Raw genomic sequence first — 19,280 nt, 5'->3', positions numbered from 1 at the left:
GCTGCCAAAGGAGAAGAGGAAAAGCACGGAGAAACTGTTCAGTAAAAACTAGCTCAAATACAGTCAATACCATAGTTGTTCTAGGCTGGAACCATGGTCTGCATCTGTTTTATGAGCAACAGTGAAAATGTGGATTTGTCATTTAAGAAGGACATGGAGGAAACGAGAGCATTCCCAAACAAAGGTCATCAAGTTCAAACCAAGAGAGGGGCAATGTTCTAGAGTATTATGTAAATACATACATTAAACAATGCACAATTCTGTACATACTTCTGTTCCAGATAACCTAATATTATAATTATCATCATTTATTTTTCGTTTCGTCCTTAGTCTTATTTAAATATTCTTTCTGTTCTCTCTCTCTCTCTCTCTCTCTCTCTCTCTCAATAATAATAATTCCTTGTTTGCACTTGGCGAACAAAGCTTATTCTGATTTCTGCATAAACCTAGTGTATAACTTAATGTAGTACTTAGTTTGGCTCTCGGAATCTCTTTCACACTCAATATGTCATATCAACAAATATACACTTGCACATCAGAACTTGTTCGCCTCTGGTTTGACCTTGTATGCTCTAAAGGGCATGAGAAATTAAATTTCCTCTGTCAAACCCCAGTAGGAGCCATGTTGGGCTAACCGGCCAGACACCTGTTTGTTTAGTCTGAGTCAACACATCCCGGCCTCTCAGAATCCTGTGTCGCCTCCATCTCATAGCTATATGCTCTCAAAAGTCAATCAATATCACTGAAAATAACAGGTTTACACATTTGTTATGGAATGCCAAGCAGTGTTTTTTCGACACTTCTCTATAATTCTTAACTAAATATTATCCAGAGTGGCACAGGAAACCAATACAGCTTATAAGCTTTGCATTCACTTCCTGAATGATTCAGTCACAAAAGACAACAAGGAAATAGCATATAGACAGCCACAACAAAAGGCTCTTCCTGGTCTATCTGTTCTATGATAAGCATAGACGTCTGGAAGTGAGAGGTTTCAATAGGATTACAGGATCAGGTGATTTAGCCAGCTTCTTATTCATGACGTCTAGTAAACATCAACGCCTAAAGTGTGAAACAAGAAATATTGGGTTATTTCCATTTCCGTCCACCCCCCCAAACTACCATACCGTTCCTACAGTACTTTATGACAGGGGTGTCCAATCCTGCCTCTGAAGGACATCCTTCCTGTAGAGTTTAGCTCAAATGCTGGAAGTTTACAGTAATCCTGAACACCTTGAATAGCAGTTTCAGATGTGTTTAATTAGGGCCAGAGCTAAACTTCACTGGAAGGTGGCCCTCAATAAATACAGCATAAAAATTTTTTTATCTAATTTTTATGCAAGAACAACTTCAATGACCTACTGCATTTGCCAAAATGTGTAGCATAACAGTGCACACAGAAGAATTCCGTATCCCATGATGCACTGCACACAAATTCAACTTTCATTTCAGGTGTGCTGAAGGTAAAAATCTGTTTTACTCATTTTGTGATCTGACCACCAAAAGCTACACAAACGTTATAAAAGAAAAAACACATTTTTAATATCTGAGGTGTCAAGGAATACTAATAAAGATTTCACTATTGAATGGAATGTGTACTGCATAATGCATACAACTTTAAATGGCACTTTAAAAAAATAGTGGCATGTATTCAATATATAATATCCGTAAGTAAGCCTAGCACTTCATCCCAAACATAGCCAAGGGTTTGAATTTGAATGGCTACAACAGACACCGAGAACTGGCATGCCAGAGTCATGCTGGAGGAATGCATGAACAATCCGCACAACAGGGCCTTGCGTTCATTTGCAGGAGCCGCCTTTCAAGGCCTGTGGAAGATGCCAGAGTTGTACCGCACTTGTGTTGAAAGGGTTGAGAGGGCCCTCTTGCCCCGTGACATGAACAGGATGTAGCATGTGTTGCTCTCCCTGTGGAACATCCCCTTGGGAAATTTGGATAGGCTTTGTAGTACAAACAGTCAAGCTTTTCTCCATTGAAAGAGAAAGACACAACCCACAGAAAACATGGTTTATGTAACCTTTACCTTTTCCAATAAGATTTTCGCTCCAGAGGCATCGTGAAAAAAGCACCGTAATGTTTTTTAATAAAGAGGCTCATGACCCCTATGCGTTGCCATAGTGAAGCCTTGTTTCTACCATTACAAATACTTGTGGTGATGAAGCTAAAGTAACTCTAACCCCTATTTAAGAGGATATTTAGTCTTTGCAGAATGCACACCGCAACACAGAGCACACAATGTACCAACAGAGCATTGCTTAGGGGTTTGATGTAGCTTTTTACCAAGGTCATGGTTGTCAGCATTATCAAACAAGCACAAAAATAAGGCTTTAAGCAGATGGATTTGAATTGCTATTTGTAGCAAGAAACTAGAAAAAAATATATTTATATTTTTTAGGATATTTTTCAGTAATTGCTAGTAGTTCTATCAACAAATTAAAACATTTTAACAAAGACGACATGTTCAGAGCTCTACACATTGTGTAAAAATTAATAGAAAGGGTAGATGCAAACTACAAATTTATACTAAAATGTCTTTAAATTAAAAAGGGTGTTGGTGGCACTGATTATTTTTGTAGATTAAAAAAAAATCCCACTTTATGTAATGAACCTTTAGATGAATATTATGTAATATATTTAACAATTTTAGAATTCACATTATGAAATCGCACATCCTGCAGCAGACAGTCGAACAGCAGACGTCTCCATGCCAACGAACAAACAAAAGCAGCTCAGGCGTATCAGTGAGAGCGAGACGGGCCGCAAGCTATCACCACACTTCTGTGTAACCAGAGAACGAGACGTTCCCAAGAATTAGCAAAACACAAGTGAAAATATTATGGTCTCCAGTTAAGATTTCTAACGAACACAACTGCTGACAGCGATAGATAAGAGCAGAATGAATACAAAATAAAAGCTTTTGAAAATGACACCATATTTAAGATTCTGTCAGAGGTTATGCATGGCCTCTCAGGTTTAGTTAAAACAAAAGATCAACGGCTTTGGCATGTGTGCAAGCGTATGTGGACAGAATCAGTGGGAGGAGGATTTTCATGGAATCTGAAGTTTAACTAGTAGATTGTTTTACGGCCCCCCTGCACGGGTCAGTGCAAGAGCGACTGGCCTCCCACTAAACACAAAGCCCACCAAAGAGACGAGTTGGAAATCAGTCAGTCGAAATGGTCAGCTGACAACAAGTCTCGGCAAAACTTGAGAGATCTGGATTTATTACTACACAAACGTTGCTTCGAGAATGCAGAAAAATAGGTAGTTGACATCAAATATTTTGGAATGTTTACATCCTGTGGTGCAACTTGAAATACTTAATCAAAAACTATTTTAAACAACATCTTGCTTCTTTTTTTTATAATTACTTATTGTGCATGCCCTCAAATTGAGACATTTTTACTTAGTATTTGCTACGTTGAATTGCCAGAACTCTTTTTGCAGATTTTTGCAGTACAAATATTAAAACTTCTAAAATCTTCCAAACACTAGTGAGCAAGCAAGAAGTATATCCTGCAAACTCTTGGTATCCAAATAAAAAACACAGAGCAATCAATCAGTTGCTCGAAGAAGCAGCAGCCAAACTTCCTAAGAAAGCTGTTAGTCTAACTCAAATGATGGTCCCTCCTGCAGCTTGAAGCTAAAGTTGAACTTTTCCATTCCCTGTAGAGGTTAGACTGGGTGACTGTTTAACCATCATCCATCTTTGAACGGTGAAAGCCAAAGCTCAGACTAAGGGCATACTTCCACCTCTCCAAGGGCAGCTCTCATTAACTTGATATACAGTGGGCCTGACAAACTCTAACAGAACAGATTCAACCATCGCTGCTAGCAACGGTCCTCCATTCCAGCATGAGATTTCACTTAGGAGCCTCTGTGATAAATACAAAACCTTTGTTTACTGAGTGTTCACGTCTCTCACGAGACAGAAAATGTCATATAATGTCATATGTCTATAACTTTTGTTAGCATGTGAGGAAGTAAACAACCAAGTAAAGTCAACTGTATCACAGTAAGTTGAAACTGAAAGGTGGGGCCCTTGTGTGATTGAGAAAGGGCCTTTGTGCAGCAACGATCAGCCAATTAAAGCCAACAATGCTTTTTACCAAGTCCACAAGGTGAGCGTTTAGACATAGGGCTTAGTATGCCATTGTTAGTAAACGGGCCCCGTCTGAACGCACAATAACACCACACTAGCACCACCCAAAATTCGCAGGGTCAATGAAATTCAATAATACACAAGCCTCAACATGCAAAAAAAGGATTCACACTTGAACCATAACTTAATTAACAATTGCAGACTGACAAAAGTTGCATGAGTTTAAAAAGTTCCACAACTCTTGATGGCACGTGCCCAGTGAAGGTTCATGCAGAATGTTTGTATGCAATCTGGCAACTTTTTAGGGCAGATCTGCAAACAATTAGATCAAACTACCACAGCATTCTTGTCTGGTGTTCGTGGCTTTTAAAGAGAGCATTCCACTGCTTCCTGCTAGTTTCCCACTGGTGTCTACATTAAGACGAGAACGCTCTCTAGATAGAAGTGTACACTGTCAAGATCCTGAGGGAAGGTAAATGTGCCATCTGCTGAAATAGCAGGAAGAGAACTTAAAGGACCATTTTTGATTATGAAAAATTAATGAATATATGCTTTTAAGCTTCAGTTATGCACTTCATTTCAAGTCTTCTTAAGTCAAACAGATGTTTATGTGTGAAACAGACTGAAATTTAAGTCATTATTCTGTGATAATCTTCCCTTCCACTGAAATGTTAAATGGCACAAACAGACTGTCAGAAAATCGATCTGATTCGTGAACCGAATTGGTTGAACAGATCAGATTTAAACAAATCATAGAATTCTCCAATAAACTTGTTAGCTTGGGCAGATGTTAAGATTTTCTGTGAATAATGATGTCAAATATAGCACACTTTTGAACACTTTCATTATTCTTTTAATGGGCTTTTGGATACTTTTTAAAGCTTAAACATCTACTGTATGTGCATGGAAAAGAGCGACCAGCACAAGTCTTTGGAAATTGTCAATTTTTGTTCTAAGAAAGAACAAAAGAAAAGTCATACAGGTTTAGTTAAGGGTGAGTAAAAAAAAAAAAAAAAAAAAAAAAAATTATATATATATATATATATATATATATATATATATATATATATATAATTTTTTTTTTTTTTTTTGGAGAACTAATACCTTCAATGTTACAAGTAAAAATCACATACTGAGAATTTAATGGTTTTAAAAACATCTGTAACTATCCTGACCACGGGTGGGAATTTCCAACTTAATGGTAGGTTGAAAGATTTCTTTTTTTATTAGCAGCAGACATTGATCCGTCAATTGATTAACTTTAGACAGACTCGGTTCAAGGCCGCAGGATGATTCCACAAGGGGGAAGTGACCCACAGTAGATCCCAGACGGGCTGGTAAAATGCAAAACTAATCCGTGCCTTCCGCTTCCATGCCATATCCAGAGGAAGACAAAGTGCAGATGTCTGCTTTATCAATCTAACCTGACTGAAGCACTGATTCAATTATTTAATCATTGGTTTCCCTTACTCCTTAACATCCACTTTGTGATCTAAAAACACTTTTGCATCACCAATTATGTTTTACATTTTTCTACCTAATTCTGGAAGTGGCTCAAGTTAAAGCATCTGAATTCCAAGGCATGATGGGTAATATGAACTTTGGTGACATCAGGGTAATATAGATATCAAGCTAAGCAATGTGATATCAAGCTAAGCAAAGCACAATACATTAATATTTGTAGAGGCACATTTTCAAGCATTAGCTGCATTAAATATGTACGTACAAGTATACTATTCTACAAATAAAGACATTTTAGTGAATCACGTTTTCATACACCTGCATTAAATGCAAAAGCACTGTAAAATAGTTTCTTTGAATGTTTGAAATGGACTCCAGATGAGTAAAAGCAAGTTTCCGAGGTAATGTCAAAACTAAAAATTGTGGCATTTGCACAATTTTGGATTTTAGAAGTGCTGTAATTCCCTACCTCCAAATTGATGCAAAGCAGAATAAGGATTTCATGAAGTTTAAGGGTTTTCACAATAGAGTATAAGCCCTTTTATAAATACAGCCCAGTATTCTAAATTCATATATGTGACCATCTAAAAACTATTGTTTTATAAATTTACAGCATGGTCATTTGAATGAATATTTTGGCTTCCCAGGAGGAAGTGACCTGCTGCATTGTGAGTCAAGGGGACCATAAAACCAGCCTTATTAATAGGCAATTTGCAACACCTTTTCAGCAAGATAAAGAAGATAAAAATCTTCCCAGATCCAAACCCACACCCAAAGTCTAAATATAGCTGTATTACTGTAAGAATTCTCCAAATGTTTGATGCGGAGTACATTCCAGTCAGCTGAGGACAATGTTGAAATTCTTGGGGCGATTAAGACAAAGGAAGAAAAAATGAAAAAAATGTAAACCATTTCTTCATTAAAATACTTCAAACTCAAACATGGACATTTTGACTGATGACAATGAACAAAGAAATCCAGCGATAAATAGACACTCACAAAAAAAAGGCAATACAAAAAAAACCTATAAAGACTTTTGTTTACAATCTCATTCCTTATCCAGAATCTGAACCTTGATGTCAGATGCCACATGAAAAAACGGCTAAAAAGCCTTCTGTTCTTTTTAACAAGTTCAACATCTACAATGAACACCGAAAGATACTTGATAATAAAAAAGAAAAACCTAAGGCGTGGATTTGCGTAGCACCACCGCGATAAACATCAACATTCCCAGTAGGCGCTGCCTTTCAAATTTGCAATAATCTCTCCAGTCACCATAACCGACTGTATTAATGAGCCAGAAAGTAACGGGAACAGCAGCAACAGCCTGCAAAGTGCTCGAGTCCTCACAGGAAACCGTCCAGATGCACATCATCGTTAAAACTGCAGATGTGTGCTCTTACAAAGAGGTGCATGTTTGCATGAAGAACACTAAGCCAAGCCTGCACAAAAGTTTGCAGACGGTCATATCCAGCCGCACAGCTGATGACCCAGTTTCACTGCAGACACCTAGGCCTGTTGTTTCAATGCATATAGCTGGCTGTCAGCAACCAACAGAGGGAATGAAGCACAGCTGAGATACTTCTACAGCACTGGACTGATCAATGGGAAACCTAGAGCATCTTGACATTTTTATTTTATTTATAATTTGCCGTAAACTTACATTACAAGTTAAATGTTGGCAAGGTTTATTCAGAACTGCATTGCCTATAGCAGTAGCCTACAATTTAGATTCTCAACTGCTTTATTGTTAATATCATATATGTAACTATATTATCAGCCAGCTCATTATAAAAAAAAGTTGGATATAAGCATGTCCAACTTGATCCATATAAATACAATATAATCACATGGGGGGTATAAACAGTATATCAAATCTCAGCCGATTGATTGCTTATATCATTGCATCATGTAAAATATATCATTGCCCCACTCTAATCTTCTAAATGCCACATATAAGGCACGAAGACATTAAGAAAATACATATTTATGTAAAGCTGCTTTGGAACAATGTATATTGTGAAAAATGCTTTACGAATAAATTACAATGCCTAAACTTTGAAACATGTTTTCTTTAGCTGGCATCCTTTTGCATGGGATATAATGTTAACTAATCATTATAATCCATCCAAGGTGACAATGAGCCAAAGAAAGATTGTTTAAAAGTCTGAGCAAGTTATTAGATTTAAGTTGTGATACACAGGCGTTTGCTTTGGAATAATGTGCACTGAGGAATCATGCAAAGTAAGGCTAGGAACATGTGTTGAAAACTTAGCAAACAAGCTACATTTTGAGTTCAAGTTGACTCTAACGATGTGTGTGTCTGGTGCTAGCAAGTAACCCAATTCCACAAAAGTCATCATGCATGGAGGACCTCAGGGTAGGTAGAAGATAAACGATATGATGTCACACAGAAAGGGGAGAGTCAGGTCACTTGGCAGGTGTACGACGACAAAGAGAAGAGCCTCGCTAATAGTCTTGATAGCACGTACACACACACACACACACACATGCACTCTTAAAGAAACACTGTGCTTCCTGCACATGTCAGGCATCCTCAGATTTACACTAATGAGGCACTTTCAATCTTTGGTTACAGCTGAGAGACCGACTAGTTCTTCTTTGCCGAGAAATTACATAACGCCTTTACTGTAGAACAACAACAAGTCTCTTGTTTCGATTCTTTCAGGCACGGTGAACTGTGGCTAGGACTCTACCGGAAAAGTCACAACAAAAGTGTCTTTCTAAAGCTAAATCATGTTACATTTGTGGAGTCAAAAACCGAATCTTGATGTTTTGTTCAATACACATAAAAAGAGTTGCACGGCAAAATGTGACTCTGAAACATTTGTATGGTTTTCCACAGCACTGCAAGAGAATCCGGATGAAACACTTAATAAAATGTGACCGTTTCTTTCCATAAACAAACTACAAGAACATTAGCTACTTCTGCTGACTGCTAAAACCAATAAATCTCTTCTTCTAACCGATGACGTTCTTCATTGTTCAAAACTGAAACAGCATGCTGTACATGCGATTCAGCCGTAACAAGCAGCTCTTCCTTTAGCAAACAAAATATCTGGCATTTCTGGTCAATCAACGGATGTTCATGGGAACAGTCTTGTTGTTAAAAATCTACTAGTTGAGTCTAAAATGCTGGACTTTTCTCAAGTATGTGCTGAATCAGAGAACACAGCCACCGTTTCTGTATGCCTGGCTGCTTTTATTAAAAAGCAGGAGGCCCAGGAGACTTACGTGATATCAGTCGCTGACGGACACACTCAACCGAACTGGAAAAACACTTCTATAGTCTGCAAGTGCTCAAAAACTAAGAATCAACTGAAAGATTAGCAGACCTGCTACATTCAGAAAGACTGGGTTTATATTAGATTTCTATTGATTCCACATCAGCACAATCCTTCGCACGTCTGGAAAACATTGAAACCTACAGCCTCCGTTGGGAGGATTGGGCTTCCTGGGATCTGCGTGTAACCATGGAGCTCTTTTGATTACTAAAATGTGGCGAATAGGACTCTCTTGACCTGTTTCTCCAAATACAATTTGGAGAAACCATACTGTGTCATAGAGAACAGATCATTCCATTTGTCTAGAAGTGTTCCAGGTTCAATACAGATTAGACTATCACTATACTGTCATGACAATATAGCTGAAAGATTGGATATACATTTAAATACTTTATTGTGCTTCTTTTATATTTGTTTCCTGTTGAAATGTATTATGTTTTGTGGCTATACTGTAAATATAGTGTGTATTCATGTTTTACTGCCTGAACCTGTACGTGACTGCAATTGTACGTGACTTTTAAAAACCACAATAACAAAAAAAAAAAAAAAACACCCTAGGGGAAGTATTGAAAATATTTTCTGTGTCTAGATACTGGAGTTACAGCTTAACTTATATTGAATGTGTAATATTCCTTCAAACTATTGACTGGAAGGCAAAGTACAGTGAGAGCTGCTAGAGGCTTTTAAAATATTCAGTTCTATATGCAGAATCTGAAAGTAAAAATGTACTTCAGAATAAAGCACATACCACACACCATGCACAGACCAAAAATAAAGAAATGAGCCAAGTTGGAACCATTATGCAAAACTAAGCTTTTTGGTCAATGATGACCACCAACAAAGATTACATTATGAGTGATACTACGGTGCAATCTTTCCTAAATGATCGATCCCCCAAGAATTCTAATCAGTCAACTCATCACTGATCTCGACAGAAAACCTCTTCCAGAAAAGAAGCTAAAACTGCATTCTCTGTAATGGGATACAGATGAACCCTCTTGGATTTCTTCTCCAGAATCGCTAGCGGACACTTTCACTGTTTGGAAACTGCATTTCGAGAAAGACGCACGCCTGAAATTTGGATCAACAATAAAAACTTTAACTGCCATTACTATTATTATTATTTTCTGTATTCCAGTTTTCACGTGTGGTTCATTAAGGTGGCAAATACCTTGAGAGTACGGAGGAAATTAGAAAATCAGCAAGGTTATTAGATTTTAGATCTGGCCAGTGAAAGCAAGATTTCCACAAGCAAATCCAAAAGGAGTAAAAGTGCAGCATACAGAATACTTTAGATCAGTTCTCAACTGGTAAGTGACGGACAATGCTAAATGCAAATAATAAAACAACTATCATGCATAGTTACTATAATAGAATAAATAAGCTTGTATTTCATGATAACATAAAAAATAAAAAATCTCAAATGCTAAGATTTTTTTGTTAACTTTTTATGCAATAATGTATGGTAGTAATTGATGTCTAATACAAGTCCTGAAGTAAAACAAATTGAAAACCACTGCTTCTAGACGCAAGAACAACAATCTAGGACTGTGGAGTCTGGGAAACACACACAAAAAAGCATATTTCTAATAACAAAATGCAGGGCAAAATCTTATGTTTACTAACAGCCTACTCTGTCTCGGTCTTGGATTCTGTCGTTTCCACAGGCTATGGTTTCCTTCAACTCAGATACACTAACAACAAATGACAGATAGATAGTCAAGTCCCGTAATCTGACGAGATAACTTCTTTGAATTTGACAACTTTGAAGAGGAAAGGCTCAGGTTGAATGTGAACACCTTCTAAATCAGGCTACAGAGTGATTAGACAAACAGCAGACGTTCAAACCAGACTATTGATATAAACACACTGCTGAGGTGAGTTCAAATACATCAAATACATGTTTGTCCTAAAGACACCTGCCACCCAGTAGTGTCGATTTCAAACAGTTTGTTGAACTAGTTTATTTAGTGTAATTATAAAAACATATTCCTTTCAAGATCAGAACAGAGACAAAATAAATTAACTGACTAAAGAACAAAACAAAAATACATCAAATTTTTACATCAATATTTGAACAACTATACATTAAATAAATAAATAAATAGTAAATATAAAAATATGTACATAAAAAATATTTTAATTAAAATATACAATTCACTGATCAATATGTTTTGGAACATGATAGTTAGTTTTCTAATTCGTCTGAAACCACCAGCTGGTCGTCAAGCTACTTTCTGGGACATGGAAGTTGGTGGACTAGACAATAACTGTATTTACATGCAGTACAATGTTATGATTCATATTTAAAAAAAAAAAAAAAAAAAATTATATGTAGTGTGACTATTGTGACGAAATGTCAGATTTTAACTATTTAGTTCCGTAAGCAGCCTAAACAATATACTAACTTCTCGAAATATATACATAGGAATTTTCTGAATTTGATATACAATAATAACAGTAATATTTATAAGTGAACAAAATCAGTATACCGTCGAGGAAAAGTATCTTCGTTCATTTAGAAACATACTGTAAATACAATATCACGTGTTAAGCATCTAGACCTTTTTTCACCCAATCATAAAAAAAGCGTTTACGTAAAAATGACCTGGCTGGGATCAACCAGAAACCAGTTCTCATGTTCCTTCCAATCCACACAGAGTGGATCTACCAGCAGGGGGTTAACATAACATCTAGCTGCAGACGTTATAATGACTCAAATAAAACATAATAAACATTATCTGCACCCAAAGCAAAAAAAAAAAACTTCGACACCAGGCGAACCGGTCCCATCACGTTACAATGACTTCTCAGCTATTCTGGTAGAAATTCAAGGCTCTCTTACCTCGAACGCTTCAGTGCTCAAAGCGTGCTTCCCTCGTTTACTCTCATTCCCTTTGAACGCTCACAAAACACCATCCAAAATCGTCTCCTCGGGACTGTTTAGGCTGGTTACAGCAAACACTCCGAGTTCTCCTTCTATTCCACTGGTTGCACAATGACCGTCGCGAGACAAACTACTTTGTTACAGTGCTGCGCTATGGCGTTTGACTGGAGCAAAAACGTTCTCAAATGTATCAAAACAAACCGCGTGTTACAATTTTGGAACTTTAATTCTGCGCTGCGGGTTTTAGACGAAGGTAAAACGGTCTCAGAATAGAGAGACACAAATCACTTATTACACTGTAGCAACTTCTATTCTTCTAGTCCGCGTGTCTCGTTGGGCGGGACCAAGCAGTCAGTGAGGTGTCTCTTACAAATCCTGACTGAGTCTGCATGCTTGACTGTTTATTCATTCAACGATCTTGAATAGAACCTTTGTTCAAAAGCCATTTCTCGCTCTTGAAGGAGTGTAAACGTGCATGGATGCTGATATTGGCCTGTTATTGAAAGTATATGACTATTGTTTTAGGTTTTAGTGTAGGTCCAGTGCCATTTAAATGCTTTTATCTGTTTTATTATTTGATATTTAAAAGCGATGGCTGTCTAAGAAGCCAAGCAGTCAAAAATATTTTTGTCTCATGTTTCATATTGAAACATATCCAATCAATGCCCAATGTAAAGTTGTACAATGAATAAGACTGACCTCGTGTGGACAGTCAAAATATTACAACTGGGGTAATTTCGAAATCTATACAAGGTATTTATTTATTCTATAGATTTTCTTCTGTATCTATCTGTCTGTCTATCTCTCTTTCTCTCTATGGTTTGTCTTGGGTTAAATAAATAAGAGCGACATAAAACCTAAGCCATAATGTTAAACAGGATGAGAAAACTTATAAATTATTCATAGTTGTTCTCCGTTGTTCTAATTTACATTGCTTTGAACACTGTTTCAGATTTCTCACGTGGATTCATTATTTTAATAATGTTTGGGAGATCAGTCCCAAAATGTGTCCAAAATAAATAACTAAATAAATAAATAAATATGCGTCCCTGTAGTATTTCATCTGACCAACAGAGGACACTATTTAGTCTTTCCTGCCCACACAACTCCCACATCAATATGTTTTGATCGTTAGAAAAATATAAGATGATTTATTTATGTAGAATATACTATTAGACTAGTGGTAGTAGTGATAATAATAATATTTGGAGGGGTTTCTAAAAAACTAAAAAATCTATCAAAAACAATGTACATTTATAGTGATCATAACAAAGCAAATAATATAAACACAGTTATATAGGTTTTCTAAAGACACATAAATATTCAGATATTTTTATTTATTTATTTATCATGATTCTTTAAAAGGAAAGTGTGCAGACAAAGCATCATGATCTCCATCTCTTGTTGCATGCTCTCATTTTGAATGACAAATGCCAGGCAAAGCTTGTGGACTGTAGTCATCAGTATTGTTGAATTATTTAGCTGCTGGCAGCAGCCTATGCCTCCACCATTCAGAAAAGATTTTACTCAGGCAAGTGTGATTTACCCTTTAAATGATCATTTAACAGATCTGCCTCCAGAGCTGCTGCAGCGGTGATGACAGACGATCAATCCAGTCCCCAGGGGGAATCAATGCATATGCATTTGTTTGTCTATAAAATGTTCATAAATGCATGTAGGCTGGGTTATTTAGTGTGTTTTCACATCATAAATAAAGCAATTTTTTTGTGTTATTAATAAGGGTCCTAGGACCTTGATCTGTAATGTGTGTGTGTGCGGCTGTATGTCTGTGTGTATCATTGCAGGGGCTGATAAGATGCATGTGCACTGCTGTAAGCATGGGGAAAGGCCTCGGTCTGATTAGCATTCAGTCCTTGCACAGACTGCATCAAGGAACTCCATGGCCAGCCCCCTCCTCTCTCCTTCACTTTCTCCCTCTCTCCCCCTCTTTCTGCATCATTCTGTTGGACCAGAACCCCTCAGTACAAACCAAAAGGAACATCTTCTGTGATAAAGATTTCACCAACAGGTAGAGGTTTTTTTTTACATTTTCTAAGTTGCCTGAGCAAGTTACTAGTGCAAAGAGATTCAGGCAACTAACAAATTATTGTGCTCTAAGGACTTTTAGATGCAAATGTGTTTTAAGTATCATTTGAATAATATTTATACAATATTAGTTAAAGAATATTTACTTTAGTCAGTGCGATTTTTTTTTTTTTTCATGAAATTCATTTTTATGGGGTGGACACACCTGTGGCATGACATCAAGGATAGATTTTTCCACAAGGGTTATTTTTTTATGCATTTGAATATATAGAAAACTATGTGTGTTTGTTTTATAAAGACTATTTCTTTGTTTTTATTTTTTAATTCTCTTATATTTACCAAATCTGCATTTAAATGAGTAAAAAAAAAGGTAATTTTATTAATTAAATAATTAATTGTTTAATTAATTAATGAAATAATTAAATATTATTATAGTTTAAAACAACTGCTTATTATTTTAATATATTTTAAAATATAATTCATTCCTGTGATGGCAAAGCTGAATTTCCAGCACACAACACAAGTCTTCAGAGGCACATGATCCTTCAGAAACTATTCTAAAATGCAGATTTGCTCCTCAAGAAACATTTAGTATGATTATGAATGTTGAAAACAGTTCTGCCGCTTAATATTTTTGTGAAAACTGTGGTACATTTAGTTTTTCAAGATTATTCGTTGAATAGAAATTTTATAGAACAGTCTTTTGTAACATTATAAATGTCTTTACAGTTATTTTTGCAATTGAATGTGCCATTTCTGAATAAAAGTAGTTATAATCTTTTTTCTAAAACCTTTGAATATTTATATAGTTCAAAGTGTACATATTAAATTAAATTTATGCATTTAGCAAGCCATCAATTTTTACCTTCCATTTTTACCCAACTTTACCCCGCTTGACAACACACTTCTCTACCACATATACCATATATATATATATATATATATATATATATAATTAGGATAATATTAATATTTCTGATTATTAATCTCTCTTTCGTTTACAATGTCAGTATGATTATCTAAACTACTTTATTTTTTTTTATTTATTGCACTGAAATTCTTTTTTTTTGCCTTTGTGTCAGATGTATTATTGTACAAGGCCATTGGAAGGCAGCTAAACAAAGACTGTTCAAGTCTGACTGATGAGCCTGTGTGATGTTTGTGAGCCCCCAAGTCAGTCCAGACGTGGACCAGGTAAGTCCGGATCTATTTCATACATCATCAACACCTTTCCAATCGGAGCCACAGTCACTCAGCCAGGCGATCGCTCAAAGAGATGAGCCTGACCTTTCTGCCACGGGCTCCAACTGAGACACCAAAGGCAGAAGTGATACAAGACTCGAGAGTTTGCTAAATGTCAGATCTCTCATTAGTAGAATTTACCAGACTTGAGCAGGTTAAATCCCACTAAGTGTTGTCTATAATAACAAAGACTGATGATTGAATTACTGGTGAATGTTGCAACAATGCATGCTAAAACCGAGTTTTTGACAGAGTGCACGGGACATGGTCAACATAATGACTGTATTGTGAATAAAAGTCACGTGGGCGTGTATGGAGATGTTGTTTTGACAATAAGTAGCATTCATGGAAACAGATTTTAACCAAAGAAAGCTGGATGTAAATTTGGTTTCACTGGAAAAACAAGTTCTTAGCGAGAAATGCATCTGAATGCACGCGGAAGTATACGATAATTGGACATCCAGGATGACGTGCTTATCTGCTGCCTGCTTCAAGAGAGCAAAGGCGGCCGAGACATCACCTCTGTGGTTTGTTTATTCAGCAGCCGTGCCTTTATTCAGTTGTTTGAAAAGAGAATCCACCCCCACATGCATCCTCCTGGCCTCTCTGTGGGTTGCCAGGTATCATTTGTGTTTTCTATAAATTCTGCATTTAAAGCATAATAGGCTTGGTGATATGAATAGCAGTATAAAGTATTTTTCAAAAGAAAGACATTATAGTTACACCATATGAAATGGTTAGTCAAATGTCTGTACTGACATACTGAAACAGAATTTTTTTTTTTCTGGAATTAGCAAATCAATTTTAGAAAACAGTTTAGGTGACAGCTTAGCAAAACTATTTGACCAATTGTATTATGGGAAGAGGCGATGTGATTAGTCAGGAGTATTTATTGTATAAAAATGTGTATATGCCATTTCTAAACAAGATATTTTTAAACGAACACTTTTATTCAGAACCGATGCATTAAATTGACCAAAAGTGACAATAGAGACATGGAGAATGTTAGAAAGGGTTTCTGTTTTAAATAAAAACTGTTCTTCAAACTGTTGTTCATCAAAGAAGCTTGAGAAATAAAATGTACCACGGTTTCCACAAAATTATTAAGCAGCACAACTGTTTTGGACATTAATAATTGTAAAAAAAAAAAAAAAAAAAAAAAATTATATATATATATATATATATATATATATATATATATATATATATATATATATATATATATATATATATATATATATATATATATATACACACATTTATTTTTATTTTTATTTTATTATTTTCACAATTATATAATATAGCCAAAATATATTAAAATAGAAAATGGTTCTTTAAAATTAATATATATATATATATATATATATATATATATATATATATATATATATATATATATATATATGTGTGTGTGTGTGTGTGTGTGTGTGTGTGTGTGTGTGTGTACCAACACCAATCTTTTGAACACATTTTATTTTCAGACATTACCGGAAAACAATGTATACATTTCAAATTAGCATATGTGCTAAATATACATTTTGCCAACTTTTAGGTGTACACTAGCATATCAATAACCTCAAAGCTGACAGATATGGACTAAAATCCACAAAACAGCAAATATTTTCTTTTGAGACAGGTGTCAGACAGTTCTGGGAAATAATTATAGGCAGAAATGTGATGACAGGCTGTGAATCCAGCAGTACAGAATTATAAAGAGCAACATTTGATATGCTGTGATATATATGTGATTATATTTCCTTTATTATTCAGCCACATGATATAAACAAAGACCCATTCTAATCTACACCAATTGATTGGTGGTGTTGGACTTCATAGTGAATTGTTCTATTAAGAAACTGTAATGGCTAACTGCTCTGAAGTCCCTCGCTGCAGTGAATCTCAGCACCTTGTTTTCACTCGTGCAATTTATCACTGGTTTTTTATTGCTGGGTCGTCCAGAGCAGATGAGAGCTTCGGCAAAGCACTCACTGCTAGATTCATTCTGATTTATATTTAATGGGGGACTGGGGGTCTCTTCTTAGACCTTTTTAGACTTTAATGATGAGCTACTCCAGAGCTCACTGATGGCTGGCCTGGGTTGATTAATGTAAGTCAACTAGTCTGCTGATGAGGGATACCAAACGTCCATTCGCACTCGAGCCGCCAAATACCAACAATAAAAATCCCAGCAGCCCAGTTTTTTCTCAGAGAGGGTGGGAGCCTAGTTTGAGCAGCAGCCAATCACTGGCTCTCTGAGGCAGAGCTGATGGAAGTTGTAATCAGCATATGAGGTTTCACGTTTACTGATTCACTAAGGAAACTATGTGCCGTAGACTGATTTGTGTGTCCCAAAAAAAATCTAATTCTAGTTCAATTCTAGCTAATGCTTATATTCTGCATTCAGGCAGTCCTTGGCCTATCGTTTCTAAGTGATGGACAAGGTATGTCGTTTCTGAGCCAGAAAAGTACTTAAGCAGGGTGGAAATATAAGCACAATGATTCTGCAAAATACAGAGCCAGTGTTTCCTATAAGTATCTGTATCACAAATTAAATGTTTGCACCAAATTCATAATTCTGTGGCACTGCAAGGAAAATTTGCTTTGCTTTGGGTCTTAGATAGGTGATTATCAAGTAATTATCAAGTAATTGCTTATATGTTACATAGTAGTTAATACATTAAGGGATGCATCGTATCAGTATCATATCAGTTATGTGGCAATATTATAGATTTTTTTTTTTTTTTTTGCTCATTGTATAAGTTCAAAATGGAAGTGTAATCTTTTTAAAATCTGAAATTTGATGTAAATTTTTTAAAAATAGCAATTATGCTTTCAATGGCATTTAAAATCGTTGATTTTAGTGTCTTATTTTTTATTTATCCATAATTTTTTTTAGATCTATAGAAATTATACACACACACACACACACACACACAACCATATATAGTTACCCATCTTCAAAATATTTTATTTCACACATAAATACAGGTTTAAAACAATGATGACAACTAAATGATGACTGAATTTAATTTTTTAGGTAGAATATCATTTTAACATTAGTTACTGCATTAGCTAACGATTTGCAACACATATGTTACAGTATTTTTTCATCTTTGTTAACGTTAGTTAATAAAAATACAAAAGTTCATTGGTAATTCACATGAGCTCAGGTCCATTAAAATTATATTAACAGGTAAAAACAACTTTTTATTTGAATAATGTATGAGTAAATGATGAATTAACATTAAATGTCTGAGATTTAAGAAATACTTTTAAGTATTTTCCATAGTTCATGTTACCTTTTTTTTTTTTTTTCTGTTGTTTGACTTTATGAATGTGAAGATTGTTTAAAACTCTTATCTTGCCAAAGATGTCTCAAGAGGCATCTCAACCTGCGATGTTCCTGTCTTCTTCACATGGATGGAGAAATTGTTCACTTCCACCCAAGCAGAAATAGACAAGGCTTTGGCTCAGAAACAACACAATCACTCGATTGACCTGACAACATATGGTGTGTTTTCCCAACCTCAGAGAGTTCCTTGTTTTGGTTCATTCCAGAGTACAGGGCAGTGATTATGATGATGATGAAGATGAGGGGTGGGCAAGGGTGTATGATTTTAATCTGGTCGTGGGCTGTGTCCAACATCTGACCCTAATCCTCTTGCAAGCAGAATTATGTGGTGTGGGATTAGTGAGCTTTTCCCTTTCCTGTGCGGGACATCCACTCTTTATAATGACGGCCCAGCAGGGTGGACCACAGGGCACTGCAGGGGAAGAACACATAGAGGAAGCATTCGATTCACACTGAACTTGCTCGAGCACCATATTATATTAGGCAGAAATCTCTCCCCCTGCATCATATAAATGCTTCATGACTGTGTTCATCATAGCAGGTTTCAAATTTATTATGCAGTAGGTTGGTGCAGAAATACTGCAAGAACATGGTTGATTATCCATATGAGACAAATCTGATCTATTGCTCTATTCTTTTCTCTTTTTGTGCTAATAATCTTCTCTGATGCAAACACCGGTTTTGGAGACTAACTAACTAAAAGTGGCAACACTACTAACTTTAGCTGTTGACTGATTGAACTGTTTCTGTTATTTATTCCTGGAGCCCAGTCTTATAAAAATGCGTATAAAAAGTACGGCAAATAAAAACTAAAACTCGTGGTATTGATACGAAAAAATGGACTTTGGCATGCATTTGATATGC

At 35.9% G+C, this 19,280-nt stretch overlaps 1 protein-coding gene across 1 annotated transcript in view; it reads right to left on the bottom strand.

Annotated features, from left to right (window-relative positions):
* The window catches only part of LOC127947472 (A-kinase anchor protein 13), an 81,213-nt gene extending 69,099 nt beyond the window's left edge, over positions 1–12,114 (bottom strand). The window contains exon 1 of the mRNA XM_052544622.1: positions 11,735–12,114. The gene's annotated coding sequence lies outside the window, so the exon portion shown is untranslated. The remainder of the gene's footprint in view (positions 1–11,734) is intronic.
* Positions 12,115–19,280: the final 7,166 nt, after the last annotated feature.

Source organism: Carassius gibelio, chromosome A25, assembly GCF_023724105.1.
Source record: "Carassius gibelio isolate Cgi1373 ecotype wild population from Czech Republic chromosome A25, carGib1.2-hapl.c, whole genome shotgun sequence".
NCBI lineage: Eukaryota > Metazoa > Chordata > Actinopteri > Cypriniformes > Cyprinidae > Carassius > Carassius gibelio.
Note: the sequence above shows the minus strand (reverse complement) of the source record. Positions and strands in the feature narration are given on the sequence as shown.